Source organism: Carlito syrichta, unplaced genomic scaffold, assembly GCF_000164805.1.
Source record: "Carlito syrichta isolate Samal-C Ts95f unplaced genomic scaffold, Tarsius_syrichta-2.0.1 Scaffold312467, whole genome shotgun sequence".
Lineage (NCBI taxonomy): Eukaryota > Metazoa > Chordata > Mammalia > Primates > Tarsiidae > Carlito > Carlito syrichta.
The window spans coordinates 220,466-231,320 of NW_007256563.1; positions in this window are offsets into that span (position 1 = coordinate 220,466).

Below are 10,855 nucleotides of genomic sequence, written 5' to 3' on the forward strand. Positions count from 1 at the left end.
CACGTGGCATTGTTAGAATACTTAGAAAAGTGTTACTTCAGCAATAGGCTAAATTTCCACATTTGCAGTTGCTTCCTCTACCTATAAATGAAAGAGTGCCCTGTTCTACATTTCCTGGTTAAGATAAAGCAAGCATCTAAAGTAAAACATTGCTGAAAAGTAACTTAACTGAGACCCAGAACATAACTCAATAATATCTAAAAGGAATAAGAAAAATCTAGTACCCAAAAAAAGGTAAAATCACAATGTTTGCTATCCAATCAAAAATTACTAGGCATGCAACAAAGGAAAAAAAGATGACTTGTAATGAACATAGATAATATAAACAGGATGAATAAACAATATAAACTGACCTAGAAGTAATACATATGATAGAATCAGTAAACAAGAATATTAAACACTTATTGTAACTGTATTCCATTTGTTTAAATAAAGAAAACCATGAGTATATTAAATAGATAACATCTGAGATGAAATATACACTGGATATAATTAACAGCGTTTTAGATGCGAAAGAGGAAAATATTAGAAAAATTGAAAATATGGCTGTAAAACTATCAAAAATGATAAACAGATAGGAACTGAAAACACAACAAAATAGTACTTCAATGAAATAAGAAAAGAAATTGAGTGCAGTCATACTAATAGGCATAACTCAGATATATTGCAGTTTCTGTTCAAGACCACTATAATAAAGAAAATATCCCAATAATGTAAATCATAGAGTTCATACTTTTCCACTGCATATAAAAGATAAGTATACACTCAGCTGTAATCTATTAAGTATGCAATAGCATTACATCTATAAAACATGTGCATACCTTAATGAAAAAATTTTTCATTGCTGAAAAATGTTAACGATTGTCTGAGCCTTCAGTGAGAATCATATTCTGGTGGAGAGTCTTGTCTGAATGTTGATGGCTGCCTACAGACAAGGGTGGTGGTTGTGGAAGGTTGGAGTGACTGTGATAATTTCTTAAAACAAGACCAAAAATAAAGTTTGCTACATTGACTGACTCTTCTTTTTCATGAAAGATTTCTGTGAAGCATGTGATGCTGTTTGATAACATTTTACCTGCAGTAGAACTTTCAAAGTTGCAATCAGTCCTCTCAAACCCTGCTGCCGGTTTGTCAACTAAGTTCATGTAATACTTTAATTTCTTTATTGCCATTTCAACAATGTTCACTGTGTCTTCATTAGAAGCAGATTCCATCTCAAGAAACCACTTTCTTTGCTGATCCATAAGCAACTCCTCAGCAGTTAAAGTTTCTTCATAAGATTAAAGCAATTCAGTTGCTTCCTCAGGCTCTACTTCCAATTCCAGTTTTCTAGCAATTTCCATCACATTTGCAGTTACTACCTCTACTGAAGTTTTGTGAGACTCTTCCTTTCACTTGAACACTTAAAGGTAGGATTATTAATTGATCTAATTTCAATATTGTTGGGTTGCAGAAAATAGGGAGGTCCTATGAGTGGGAAACAGATGGGAGAATGGCTGGTTGGTACAGTCAAAACATACGTTTATCGATTAAGTTCTCTGATTTATATGGGCATGGTTTTTGGCATTCAAAACAATTACAACAGTAACATCAAAGATTACTGATCACAGCTTACCATAAAATATATAATAACTAAAAAAAAGGTTGAAATACTGTGAGAATCACCAAAATACGAGATGAAACACAAAAGGAACACATGTTGTCAGAAAAATGGCATCGATAAGCTTGCTTGATGCAAGGTTGCCAAAAATATTCAATTTGTAAAAAATGCAATATCTGCAAAGCACAATAAGGCCAAGTGCAATTAAATAGGTCTTATGTAAGCTGAGAAGGAGAAGGTAGAAAAAATATTTGAATACATTAAAGGCTGAACATTTTTCAAATATTAAGAAAACTATTCTACAGATCAAAAACCTCAACAAATATAAATTTGAGAATATGAAGAAACTACATCAAACACATCTTAATCTGATTGTTTATGAGGTTTGATAAAGACAATATTTTAAAAGTAGTCAGGGTTAGGGACATGTTATACAGAGAGGAGCAAACATATGACTGATAGCTGGCTTCATATTGCAAAAAGTGAAAGCAAAAAAGAGTGACAAACTTTAAAGTACTGAAAATAAAATAATGTTTAACAATTCTGTTTCTAAAACAAAAACAAAATGTATCTTTAAAAAACTCACAAAAATTTAAAGAATTAATGACCATCAGGCATGCTTTCCAAGAAATATTAAGGGAAGTCCTTCAGGCAGAAAAATGATACCACTTAGAAATCTGTATCGATAAAAAAAAAAAGGACATTAAAAATGGTATATATGGAAACAAATATAAAACATCTTACTTTTTTATATTTTAAAACTGTTTAAAAGGTAAATTTATTTTTAAAAGAAAAAATGATAATGTATAGTGTAAATGTTAACATTTGTTGAATTAAAATATGTTTATGAAAGCAATAACACATAGGATGAGAAGAAGAAAATTGAAGGCTACTATTATAAGATTCTCATACATGAAATGGCAAACTATTATTTAAAGATTGACCAGAATAATTTAAAGGTATACACTGTAAACTCTAAAGCACAAAAATAGGAAAGTAGTGCTAATAAGTAAAAAAGAAATAAGATGGAATCAAAAATAATTAGTATTTTAAATAAAAGTTTTTTTTTGTTTTTCTAGTATGTTTTAATTTATAGCAAAATATAAAAGTAAGTCATGAGAGTACTCCAAATTCAGAACTGCTTCATCCTTCTATAATAATAATGCAGCTGAGAACTTGTGTCGGTGTGACCATGCTAACGGGGGTTGTGTGTGTACCAGGAGGGTGTTTGGGTGAGCCCAGTGTGCCCTACAGGTGAGTTAAACTGGGACTGTGAGCCCCGCTTCCACCTGAGGCACTGAACTCCCTGTTAGTTATTCCCTGGGACAGCATTGGTCCCAGCTCTGTGACACCAAGTTTCCTCCTTTCTGCAGATCTGCAATCGTCATGAAAGCAACTCTCGAACTTGCACAATCTCAACTAAATTCTTGCCTTTGGGGAACAGCTTTACAGGATGACATGTACATCTTGTCTCTTTAAAAAGCAGAAGGAATGTTGTAAACCCTTACTCTTGTGATCCACACCCAGTGGGAAATCCCATCTCTACTTCTGACATGAATTCACACTCAGCCAGTGTAAGCAGAAAGATGGGAGTCACAGAGATAGAGATTCCAAGGCAATATCCTGATTAACTTTAGACTAGAATGATTTAGAGATTTGGCCCTGAAAACAAATGAAATTATTACACAGCATCTGTTATTTGAAAATGATTTTTTCTAGTACTTAGAGGAGCAAATACTGTTTTAAATATCTGTATTACTGTATACAATTTTTGCTTTCTTCATCTCTGCCAGAATACATCACTTTTACAGCTAAATTTTATATATACATATTTAACAAATGAAATGATTACAGAGGAATTTAGGTTTTAGAGTCCCCCAAAGGGTTATCTCATATTTTTGTAAGCACACAGGAAAATAAAACATACAGTTCCATCAACCAAGAAATGGAGGCCATTTGTAGAAGCTTGGGAAATATGGTACTTTATACACAAACACACAGAATTCTCTGCAATAACAGTAGGCTTTTTGAATTTTTGACAGCACTCAATACATATATTTAAATGATTTTGCAAGAATATAATAAATACTATCTTTTACAGAACCAAGAAAACACACACACACAGAGCCACAGAGTTTGATTGCCCGTCTATTCTCAGAATAGCAGCACTTGTTCTTGCCTTGGGTTGTCTGAAAATCACAGCAAATCCATATATAACTCTGACTGTCTTATTTATGTGGTCTGACATCCATAACAGCATGCATGCCATGGGTATATTTGCAAACTGGAAAGTAGATACATAAATAAATGTCACTGAGTGGTGCTCTGAGTGCTCTCTCATTAGCCAAGGACTTCATACTATTCAATGAATCACTTCTTCCAGTGGCCCTGACATAACTGTTCAGTCACAACTAAAACTTGCTTCACTGACAGGGTGGCTGTGCTCAGTGTTTTATTGTCCCATGAACAAAAGCAGGGGATGGTGGAAGGACATTCAGGAAGTCACTCTAAAGCCCATGAGCAGTGTTAGCAGGAAGTCTTCCAGAAATGCTGACTTGACCTATCAGTCTGTAACTTTGACACCACCAGGGTTCCCAAGGCCATAGTGTGTTTTGTCCTGCAGGGCTCTGGTAAACGAAGGCAACTTCCAATTATAAAATTCCCTTTTCCAAGGAACCACTTGACAAAATGCTCTGTTTTGGCCACCTAATTAGGTAAAATGAAAACACACATGAGATGAACCGTCAGGTTCTGTCTTTTGTTTTGATTCTTTCCCAAAACCAGAAGAATTCCATTCTTCAGATTTACTTGCTTGTGTTCTATGGAATAAGATGCATGTTTCAGAAACAAAATATAGTCCAGTGGTTCATGCCTGTAATCCCAGCACTCTGGGAGGACAAGGTGGAAGGACCACTTTTTGAGCTCAAGTGTTCAAGACCAACCCGGATAACACACCAAGACATCATCTCCACAAAAGATAAAAAAAAAATAGCTGAATGTGGTTGAATGCATCTGTAATCCCAGCTAATCGGGAGGCTGAGGTGTGAGGTCGAGGCTGCAATGAGCCATGATGGTGACACTGCACTTCAGCCTGAGTGACAGAGATCTGACTCTAAAAAAGAAAGAAACAAAAAAAACTGATAATAATGTATAGTGTGTTAGCATTTATTGAATTAAAATATGTATATGAAAGCAATAACACATAGGATGAGAAGAAGAAAATTGAAGGCTACTATTGCAAGATTCTCATAAATGAAATGGCAAACTATTATTTAAAGGTTGACCAGAATAATTTAAAGGTATACACTGTAAACTCTAAAGCACAAAAATAGGGAGGTAGCAGTAATAAGTAAAAATGAAATAAAATAGAATCAAATAATAATAATTTAAATAATATAAAAATTTTTAAAAAGACAAAAAAGGAATATGAATACTTAAATAGTAAATTTAATGTCAGCGAAAAAACCACATTAAATAAAGACAATTTAAATTTTTTATTTGTATTGTTTTTATTGTATTATGATATTTTTTCTTTTAAAATTTTATTTGTTTAAATTTTAAATTCAGGGGTACACATGCATGTTCATTATGGACATATTGTGCAGTGGTGGGCATTGGGTCTATTCCCCAGATATTGCACATTGTACCCCATAAGTAATTTCTGAACCTTAACTCTTCTTCTCACCTCTCCTCTTGTTAGTGTCTTCAGTGTCTATTATTTTTATTTTTGTGACCGTTTAGCTCCCATATATGAGTGAGAACATGCAGTGTTCAAAACTGGTTCACAACTTTCTTTATTTAAAAGGTCTTTGTAACTTTAAAAGTTTGAGACATGACAATCAAAACTTGTGACCAGATACTTACAGCTCTCCACTTCTAGCTCATGGAATAGTTTGCTTATTATTGCTATAAAATTATACAAAACTCTTGTCAAAGGCAAGCACGTGTCCTTTCTCTAAAGGCTCGCATACTCTCACTTCAGTATGTCTTTTCTTCCTAATAAATTTTGTATTAAACTATATTTTAGACTTGCTCTGAAATTCTTTTATGGGGTGGAGGCAAGAACCCATGGAACAACTCTATCCCACATCATCCTTGGCACCCAGCCCCTTGCTATCTGTCATCAAAATTAGATTTAAATTATTCTTGTTCTTTTGTTATGGGATTTCTAAGCATATCTAAGATACATAGTCTCTTCTCAGGTGTAAAACAAATCCAATCTCTCATTAATTCCCATTGCAAAAGAGAGATTAGATTCAGTAACTATTAATTATGTCTTTTTCTTTTTTAAGAAGTCCTGCTTCAGTTATATTGAAAATGTCAAATGATTTTTTCTTTCTTCTTTCCTTCTCTTTCTCTTTCTACCTTCTTCTAAAAAACTGCAGTCAAACTTAACTCATCTATATTTTATGTTAGGACAGCAAAATATAGACATGATTCCACCAATAATTTTTTGCTACACAAGGTTAGGAAGTGTAGGGATTTTGTATGACAGCTGTAAACAAGCATAGAGGACTAGAAACACAGGAGTGACATTCTCTTGTTAATTATGGTTTCATACTCAGGAACAGTAGGCCATTTAAAAAAAATCAATGAACCGGAACTTGTCTTTATATTATGTAACTAAATAAAATAGATATCTTTCCTCTATAATTAAGCCTTTCTAAATGTTGTGCTTTTCCTTTATAAGGAAAATATCAAGAGCTACTGCTTTATCACCAGTGTGACATTAAATTGATAAAGATGCAACCCATGAATGGGTATTTCTATAAATATTTATGTTGGGATTTCCTCTTATTCTTCCTTCTCCTTCCGCTGAATTTCTTTAAACTGCAATTTAGTTATCTAGACATCATTTCTACTATGATGAAAACACGAAGCAGTCTTTGCCAGAAATCTATGTTGTTTATTTTTAATGAAAAACTCTTACATATCAATTTCAATATTAAAATAAAAATACTTCAAATAACAAATATAGAACAATATGTGACTGCCAATTACATTGATACGACCATGTAGACCCTGGAGATACAAAATAACATGCTGTTTTCCTGCTTGTAAGGGACTTATTATATAATTTATACAACAGGCCAGGTTAAGGGCAATGACAGATTAAAAAATTTAGAGGAGTGTTATATATATGTGTTTAAATTTGGGAGAAGATTCATACTGAAGCTGTAGATATTGAAAAAAAAGGAAAATCATACTAGAAAGATGTGCACAGTAAGAAGAAAAGAAGACTTTGGACAGATTCCCTTAGGTAAGACTGAAATAATATGTCAGAAAAATAGAATTCCCATGAAAATCTCTGAGAAGAAATAAATACCAGAAGGGAAGAGAATATTAGGCAATATGTATATTATGGAAGCAAAGGGAATGGAATTTTAGGGAGGAAAGGTTAATTACCATGAATAAAAGTGGCAGTGAACTAGAAGCTTGCTGAATTTCTTTAAGCTGCAATTTAGTTATCTAGACAGTATTATAATAAATGTTGGGACTGAATTAAATGGGAATATAATTCATATAATGCATATATAATATGTATATAATTGCAAATGTAAATTGTTCAAATGCAACATTAGGCATTATTATTTTTATCATTGTCATTTTTATTAGAAAGGATGTCTTAATTTTTTTAATTGTCTGAAAATAAGGGAGAAAAAGAAAAACAAAGACCATTGAAAAAATATCTTACTAAAACATGATGGCTAACATCATCTTTTTATTTATTTATTTTTTTAAGTCAAGATCTCACTCTGTCACCACAACTGGAGTACAATGGCATGATTATGGCTCGCCGCAACCTTGAACTCCTGGGTTCAGGTGATCACTCACTTCAACCTGTCAAGTAACTGGGACTACAGGCACACACTACCATGCCTGGCTAATTTTTTATTTTTTGTAGAGATGAGGTCTTACTACATTGCCCTGGATGGTCTTGAGCTCCTGGGTTCAAGATATTCACCTGCCTCAGCCTCCCAAAGTGCTGAGTTTACAGGCATGAGCCACCACAGCCAGCTATCACCACCTTTAAGACTTTGACAAAAGAATTGAAATTTGATCAGGCATGGATTAATTTACAAGAAGGTAGGAATGATCATTTAAGACATTCATGTTAAGTGAAATTATCCCTTTAAGTACCCCCCAAATAAGTTGATTGCTTTTTGGAGTGAGTTGAATTGGATGCTTCACAAAAACTAATGATATAGTTGGACAGCTTATTGCAGGGAAAGGTGAGTGATATAGGACTACATATGAGGAAAATACCTGGTAAGCAATGTTGTACTTTACATTTATAAAATATGAAATGACATTATTTTCTGTATATTTGAGTTTCTGGGTTGTGAATTGCTGTAAGAAAATTTAATAATTTCTAGAATTGAGATTTTAACAAATAGGGTTACTCAAACCCATTGGTTCACTGGAGCTGTTTGATTTACTGCAACTATGTATTGAGTAATAAATATGAAGTCATAGGTTAGAAGAAAATGCAATAAAATGAAATGTACAGATAATTATTTAATTGTCTGCAAACTACTTTTTCTGTGAACTAAGTCATTCCTCTCCACTTCCTGTCTTTTCTATTAATACAGACCTCTTCGAAGTTTTCCCAATGCAACAAAGATATTCCTGCCACGATGGATGTGTCCTTGTTGTTTCTTCCACTTGACACTATCTTACTCTATGCTCACTCCCATATGTATTCCAGATCTTTTCTAAAATATCTCTTTCCTTTTTAAAATTGCCTCTAAGTGGTCATGATGCAGATAGAGTTTGGGTACACTTATTGATGTTATGTGCCGCTTATGTACCTAACCCTGATTTGTACTCCACATCTTTAAAATCAAAATAATAATTAATAAAATAAAATAAAATAGCTTCTATGCCCCATCTCTACCTAATACTTCTTTAGCACATTAATCATGCCTGAGGAATTATATATATTATTTACTGCTTGTCTGCATCTCCTTAGTATAATATACACTCTACGAAGGCAGGGCTTTTGCCTCTCTTGCTCTTTCCACAGAATCTAGAATAGTGCTTGACAGTGTCATTCAATACATATTTTTAAAAGAAAGTCATTGCTGACACCACTGATGGAGAGCATTAGAGGGTTTGTGTTCTGGTGTTGGCCTACAGTTGTGGAGTGACATGGGGATTATCTTATGACCTGTAAGAACTGAGATAAGAATTGTGAGGACTTTGGAGATGTAGGAAATATGCTGTGGCAAAAGAAATCCCCAGAAACTCAGATGTTAGATGAAATAGCGTCTATAATATAGCCGAGCTTGAGAGCTGTACATTTGTAAGACGTAAAACAAGGCAGACTAAATGATAAATAAATGACTTGAAAGGAACTCTGATATGATGTACTTCAGTCCATGCTGCTCAAACAGCAGAAGGAACTGATGAAAGGAATTGTTATGTTTGTAAATATAAAAAATAGAAATACAGAGCATAAGAATGCAGTTGAAATTAAAGAGTGGATTTTTACTACTCCGAAACAGCAGAGAAAACAGCTAAAAAGTTTGAAATTGCAACTGTCTAATCAAACACCAATTAGGATGGCAAGTATCATGAAACACAGAGAAGACAATCAATCATGGTCGTTCTTTATTCTCATTACTTTTTTGAAAATTTTGCCACACATGGTGGAAGTGTGACGTGATAGGAGGGCTGAGAGTACACTTGAAGAAGCTGGATTTGCTAGTCAAATCAGTACAGAACATAAATTTTTTTACAACTATAAATATACTTACAGTCTGGAAAAGTAGTTATTTATAGATTATTTTAGTTACTCTAATTCAGAGCCCAAAATAGTATCTGACTCAGAGTGGACAACAAAGTACTTGTCAAATGGATATTTAAGTAAATAAAAACAGTCATTCTGCATCTGCTGCTTAAATATGAGTTTCTTTAAAATGTTTTATCATTAAAAAATGTGGTACATATACACAGTGGTATATTACACAGCCATAAAGAAGCACAAAATTAAAAACTTTGCAGCAACTTGGATGGATTTAGAGTGTGTAATACTCAGTGATCTATCACAGAAGCAAAGAACTTAGTACCACATGTTCTCACTCATAAGGAGACCATGAAAAATTATCATAATACCATAAGAAAGATATTGGCAGTATCAGGATGTTGCCAGTGGAGAGGGGCACCCTTCATCAATAAGGGCACCTGATCTCAAACCAGGCGAAGTGGGGACCAAAGTCAGGACCAAACTTCACCTGTACAATGACCATGTGTATACCTAACCCTGAATTGTACCCCACATCTTTAAAAATAAATACATATTTAAAAAATAGTTTTTAAAATCCTCATCTTATTGTATTTTGCCACTTAAATAAAGCCCACACAGTTCATTCATACTTACTGCTCCAAACTAATATTTAATATAACCTTCTTGACTAAACGTCATGAGCTATCATCAAATGCCTAGAGGATCACCTTCAACCTCTTTTCTGTATCATTATATAGGAACAGGGAATTCAAATGGAATAAAATATTCAAATGCGGTGAAAAATAATTAAAATTGTATGAACTATTTCAAATTTTGAATTGTAGAACCATCCTCTTTTTTCTCCAAAATTTTTTATTATTTTACAGGGAAATATTTAATCACTCATAGAATTTGAAACACTTAATGTTGTATACAGATGGGTAAAATTCATTTTCTACAAAAGGATTTGATAACATTTTCATTTCTCCTTTTAAGGATTATATTAGTAAATCCCATAGTAAATGCTTATTAGATTGACTTAGGGCAAAATTTCTCACACATAATTGTGTTATGAATTATGTAAGGGTATTGTTACAAAATCCATTCTGATTCAGTTGTTCTAGATGTCTTTCAAATGTGAATTTCTCACAGGTTCCCAGAAGATGCTATTGCATCTGCTTCAAATATTACATTTTAGGAGGAAAAGTCCTAAACAATATCCAGAGACAGAGTTAGTAGCAGGACAACCTGCAGTCACCACTATATACACCATTCTGATAAAGGGCTTTTTTGTAGAATGTATTTTTTCTTTTAAACATATTTTTTATTTTAAAATTGTGGGGTACAGTTAAGGGTTAGGTATACAAATATGCATTGTTCAGACACCCTTGTTGAAAAGGGGTGTCTCCCCATCCCCAGACAGATATTGACTGCCATAATCCCACCTCCTTTCCCCTCCCTGGCCCCCCCATAGTTTCCTGCCACTGTCAATCTTTTTCTTATAGTATTACCATAGATGTTCAAGG